This window comes from Daphnia pulicaria, chromosome 6, assembly GCF_021234035.1.
Source record: "Daphnia pulicaria isolate SC F1-1A chromosome 6, SC_F0-13Bv2, whole genome shotgun sequence".
Lineage (NCBI taxonomy): Eukaryota > Metazoa > Arthropoda > Branchiopoda > Diplostraca > Daphniidae > Daphnia > Daphnia pulicaria.
In genome coordinates, this window is record NC_060918.1 from 11,781,346 (window position 1) to 11,787,748 (window position 6,403).

The window sequence follows — 6,403 nt, forward strand, 5'->3', positions numbered from 1 at the left end:
TATAAATCCAAACCGCTCCGATAAAAGCGGTTTTGATCGCAAACGCTCGACATATTACCATTATTTTATCATATGCTAGTTTATCTCATCAAGTTTTATTAAGCCCCTCTATGACAGACAAGGGAAAAGTAAAAATGTCTACGAAACCCGCAGATAATTACGTTTAGACCAAAACCCCGCCATAATACAACACCCCCCCCCCCCTCCTCCAGGACCCTTACGGGAGAGAGAATAATTTTTCTTTTTGTCCTAGACGATTTCATCCATTTGTGATTTTTTGTTCTTTTCTTTCTTTTTTTCCATCTCGACGTTATTGGCATGAGCAGCCGAGGTGTTTTTCTCCGTTATGACATGCCAGCAGAAGTTTCTTCCTTATATAGCTCTCATTTAAGAGGTGCCGGCATCACACGTTTGTGTACAAGTCAGAAATACCTCAGCCGTCATACTATAAATATATATACATGTATATGCATATGGTAATTGCCTTGGCGCTTGTGTCTGTGTGGGCATCCGCGTATCGGTACATTTGATCCTATACTAGGCTGCGCGCTTCAAAGGAGAATTGAATCGATTCGATTTGCGTTGGGTTGTGTGTGGAGCCTGAAAATGGCGTTCGTTCGTCACCGTCGCCAAAAATAAAAATAATAAAAAAAATAGCAGCTGCCGAGCTCTTGAATAAAAACCTGAACGAACGGGATCTATACGTAGAAATAAAATAAAAAATAAAAAACAAAACACGGATGATAAAAACACAACTCTAAATCTTGTTATTTGAAAGAAAAAGGACAGAAGAGCATTTGGATCCGTGTCATGGCGGCTGTTCTGCTACGACAAATTCTTACGTCAAAACTCAAAAAAATAAAAGGAAAAGAGAAGAAATAAATTTTATTGAGAAGACGCTATAATGCGATGAGGGTGGTATGAATGATGCCCATTTTCCGCCTTCATTCTTTTCCATCTCTTTTGTATATTTTTGGGTTGTTGTTGTTGTTGTTTAGTTGCCCCTCAACTGAAATTTCAAAAAAAAAAAGTTCCTCGGCTTGACTTATACAGAGAGGAGGGTTGGACTCCGGCGCGCTCACTTAATTATACATTCATGATCGTTGTAATCAATATTAGCCGCACTTTAACGTCTGTTTCAATCTTCCAGCGTTCACGCGGCCCCGTAGGACTTGAAGGAAAAGAAGAAGAAGAAAACTACAAAAATAATACCTGGTCATTTTGGGTTTCTTTTTCTTTTTTTTTCGTTCAACATATATCCGTTATGTCGTACACACAGCAACTGTTCATAGTTATTTCATATGTTTCTCCCTCCCTGATGATGCCACACGTAGTGAAACAAAAAAGCTGCTGCTGCAGCAGCAGCTGAAGAAGGAAATGAGTTTCGTTCTGATGGCAATCAAAACTCTGTAAAATAAAGTACAGCGTACATCTCTGGAATAGGCTACAAGAAGAAGAAGAAATATTCTTTATTAGAAACCTGACACGGCAGATGAGCTATACTATTGAGTTTCCTTTGCCGCCGCCGCAAAAAAAAAAAATCCATTACACAAACGTTTAATTCGGCTGCGATGCAAACTTGATTCATTTCTTCGAAACCCAAAAAAGAAAAAAAAAAGGGAAATTAAAGAGTCTAAATCAAAACATGGATAAGAAAAAATAAAAATATGGGCGCAAAGTTATTTGGAAGCCGCAAGGCGCGCGCGCCGGAGCAACCAGATTGAACAACGCCGGGCCAATTTGCACCTGGAATGCAACGGCAAGAGATGCAGCAAGGCTTTCTTTGATATTTATGACTGAAGAGGGGGTCAGATCCCCCCCCCAAACAACAACAAAACAAGAAACCCAAGTAGAATCGTCGTTTTTATTTTTTCTCCTATTCTATTTCTGATATAATAACTCGACTTGGGGAGAGACAAGAAGTTTTCCATAATTCATTCGGCTTCCAACCGTCCAATGGGGCGGCTTATCTCTTCTCCGTTGTAGATCGTTGGGTGTTTGGGGTTGAGCCGCTTGACAACCCTTTCAAGCCACTGCTTTATGTTGTTGCATCCTTTTTTTCCTTCTTGTTCTCTCTCTCTTGTGTTCCCTCATTCATTTTGATGATTGAAAATGGCTCGGAAAATGGTTGCACGTCTCTGCCTTTGTGTGTGCGCGCTTGCGTGCGCGCCGGCTCTAACGTACACAAACGCAGCGGGAAGCGCTTTTTTCAACCTTTTCCAACCACAGCCGACGAATCAAGTTCGCATTAATGAATCTCTCTACATCATTAACAAGTGTATAGTAGCAGTACCAAGCACTACTAGTTATATTTTACGTTGTGTGGGTTTCTCTTCTCCGGGGGCCCAAATGAAATGCTGGCAAAAGACAATTTGAAGCCTGTGGATATCTTCTATGGCGAATCACACTCGATCGCATAGACTAATACTTGAACACCAACTGCGAACCGCAAAAAGCTGTCAGCAAACCTGAAAAGAATACAACAAACCAACACTGAATCTGATGCTGCAGTCAAATTACTTTTATACGTACATTTCTTGTATGTATATCCTTATACACATCAAATCTGGCTCCAGACGCTTATTACGCAACTAAGTTACATTGTGCTAGCTTGCGGTTATGCCGACGTGCTGTTGTTGTTAGCGAAACAGCTTTTTACGCGTAAAGAAGATGGAAAAAAAACAAGTTAAGGGGGGAATTACCCAACGCCAGGCGGCGAATCGGTAATTCTCATCTTATTATTAGCATTAGCAATCATCTGTGTAGAGCTGGCAGTGTGTGTCGACTGTCGCCCCTAGCGCGATGTATTATTATTACGTCATTCGTCTTGGGCTGTGAAATTCTGAAGCCACCCGTGATACTATTTTACAATAATAATAACGATATCACAAGTCAACAAAATGATTATCCAACATTTCTCTCCAAAGAAATAAATGGACCTGGATGATGAATATGCCACCAGCCAACAACAACAACAACAACAAGAAAAATCTCATCAAAATCCCATCACCGACGAGTTGGTTGTTGTTCAAATCGAGAAGAATATTATAAAGACGTGATATAGTGGTGACTGGGCGATAAATTGGTGTCGGTTCGGCAGCGAAAACGTTTATCTTTTTTTTTCGGTGCACCGTCGACCAGTTCAACAGAAGAAGAAGAAGATAAACATAAAAGGAGAAAGAAAAGAAATATAGATCTTTATTGTTACATGCAAACTCGTTGGTTCAAACGAGTTAATACCCACACACACACAGTGTTGCCTATCACAGCCAGCATGTAGAGACGTTGTTGTATATCGTCTCTACCTGTGGTGGTTTCATTCACGACGCCTCATTGATCATCCGGTGCACGTGTAGGAAGCTGAATATAGGCACTGCAGAGACTTGAATATCACGAGCGTTGTTGTGGCGAGATCTTAAAAAAGAAAAGAATAAATGTGATTGCATTCTTGGACGAATGGCGGCGGTATAAATCGAGTCGCAACCGGGAGAGATATACTATACAGCTATATAGCGGGTACGTGCGTAATATGCAAATTGAGTAGTTTTCACCTTATTCTTCTTTTATTCCTTTTTATAAATATTTTGTTGTTGTCTTTCTCGATTCCCGGATATAAAGTGCGGCATCACCTGGGCCTCGATCAACCAACTCGTCCAACTGCTGTCCGATAATAATAACGAAATCCCCCCCTGCGTTTCACGATTGGTCCTACGAGAAAGTCGATAAATAGTCGTGTAAAAAAAAACATATGAACCGTGGCTGTTGCTGGATTTAGTGATACAACAGAAAATAGGAGTTTATTATTACAACTAAAATATAGTCTCGTAAGTATATTGAACGAAAAATCCGATTCCCATGAAGCACACAGTGTATATATGGAAAAGAGTCGCCAACAGTCCGCCTCCAATTAATAATAAGACGGGAATGATGTGTTTTCGTTGGCCCGTTTTATTTGATTTTTTTAGTGAGACTATGCACAAAAGTGTAAAGCCCAGCCAAAAAGCGCGGAGAGGTGTGTGTATATCAACAATCATCAACTAATTCAATAAGGCCGGGCAAAGTGCTGATGCTTTTCTTTTGGTTTACGCCGATCCGTGCTGTTGATTGCGTCTTTTGATGGCCCTCCTCACATCATTGTCGACCAGGAGGGAATAAGGGAAAAAGAGGCGGTAATTTGAATGTGGCCGCAGGGAGAGATAATACGCTCGACGACTCCCGGTCTCTCCCGATGCGCCCAGCACACACAACTCTCTCGGAGTAGACACGACGTATATACAGTCTCAGAGATGTGCGTTTGGTGTCTAAACTTGCCGGCACAATCATCCCGCCAGCAGCACCACCGCCGCCGACAAACAAATGAAGGCAGAGAGAAACAACAGATAACAGCAGCAAAGGGGGAAACACAAAAAATATATGGTGATTACAGAAACCAATTGGCGGAGCTTTAAACAATAAAGACGAAACCGCAAATGCTCATTCTCGACCGAAAACAGGTGTTTCTTCTTCTAACACAATAATAACAAGGAGGGCATATATCTATACGTGTATACACGCATTTAGATTCGGCCGCTATAGTCTATATTTCTCTCGTGTCGTCTAACTTATTCTTTTGATTGTTTCTCCTTTTATTATTATTATTATTTTTTTTTTTTAGATTCTTCTTTTTCGTCCCACCGGCAGACAACAACAGCAACAGTAATAACAGCAACTATCCAGCAATATGACAATATATATACGACAACCGAGGGAAAAATGAAACGTAATCCTCGCGCACTGTGGCGGCTTGGCGCAGCGGCTTATTGTGTCATTATTCTGATATTTATAATGCTGTAGGTGTTTCACCTTTTTCCAAGTGACGGTTTTGTAGTTCTCCCTTTATTGTGTGTGTCCAGGAAGTGGAATGACAAAACAAATGGCCGTCAAGTCTATCTCTATGGTTGTTGTTATTTTAGACGTCGTGCTGTGTGTGTATAATCAGGTTGTATTAGACAACCCCCTTGACTGGTGTTAAAGGATAATGTGAAACGACTAATATGTTCACTCGTTTATTCCCGAGTTGACACTTTGGCGGCCGAGCAAACTGGACGGAATCATACCAAGTCAATGCTGGTGAGACCGGGGAAGTTGTTTTTTGTTTCTTCAGGTTTTAGATTTCCTTTATTCACACCGAGTACGCAGTCTCAGGTGAATGGGAATTATTCCGAGGAATATAGTGTGAATGGTAAATGAGAGAAAGAAAAAAAGAGCTGCAGGGGAAGTCAATTGAGCTTCCGCCCGGCGAAGAAAAGAGAGAACTATACAATAATAATCAAAGAGACAACCGGAGGAAACCTCCCACCAGCTACCAGTACCCCCGTTTCCTCTTCCCATCGGACGTGATGTCTCTCGTGCAGCAAGAAAACAACTGATGCAACTGGCTGTACTATTTTTTCAATGGCTAAATTTTAAATAAAAATAGAAAAATTGTAAAGAGTGACAAGAAGAGGAGGGTTCTGCTCTGGCGGTTTCAGGATCGTGGCTCTTTCACCTGTACAACTTGATTATAAATATATACACAATCGATGCGGATCTATTGTGAATCGCGGGGGAAACACGTTGAAGCTCTTTTCCGGTCGTCTCTTTTATATTCTTTTTTTTTTGTATTTTTCAGAGGGGGGAGAGTGTTGTTGGGCGCGTTGCTATAATACCTATTGTTTCACATTTGTCATTTCTCCATTATTCACCTTTTTTGGCTTTTCTTTCTGATTAGTTCGTGATACTGTGAGCTGCAAACTCTGAATATCACACGAAATTTCGAGCCTCTTCCGAGAATTTCTTTTGATGATTGATTATTGTTTCAGGCAACGTTACGACTTGATTGGTATATAGACATGAAGTTTAAATATTATTCCGTTTTTTTTTTTAAAATCTACTGTTAAACAAGATCGTGTTATTGGTGTGAAAATAAGAAGATGATTGCCCGGTGGTTGTTGTTGTTGTTGTAGCGCTAGCCGGCGCTGGCAGCTTTGTCAGTTTGCTGCTGCCGCGATCGGATTAGGAGCAATTTTCCGGCTCGTCGGTATTACCACTTTGATTTCCCGTCGTGGCATTCCGCTTTGACAGCAGCCCAATTTGATGTTGTATACCTTTCGTTCGAAAAAATCGGAATTCGGACGGATAAATATAGACGAAATCACACTGGATATAGTTTGAAGTCCTTTCAACATCTTTGTGACGTGTATAGGAAAACAGTTTTTTAATTTTTTTTTAAATTCTTTTTAACATTTCTAACAAGACATTTTCTCTCTCTCTCTGTTATTGGATATACCCACAGGACACAGCGTGACTCCCGCCGAGGTAGTGATGTCTGTAGCGCGCCACCGCGAGTGAATATATATCCGAGTTTGATCACAGCCTTTTCTAT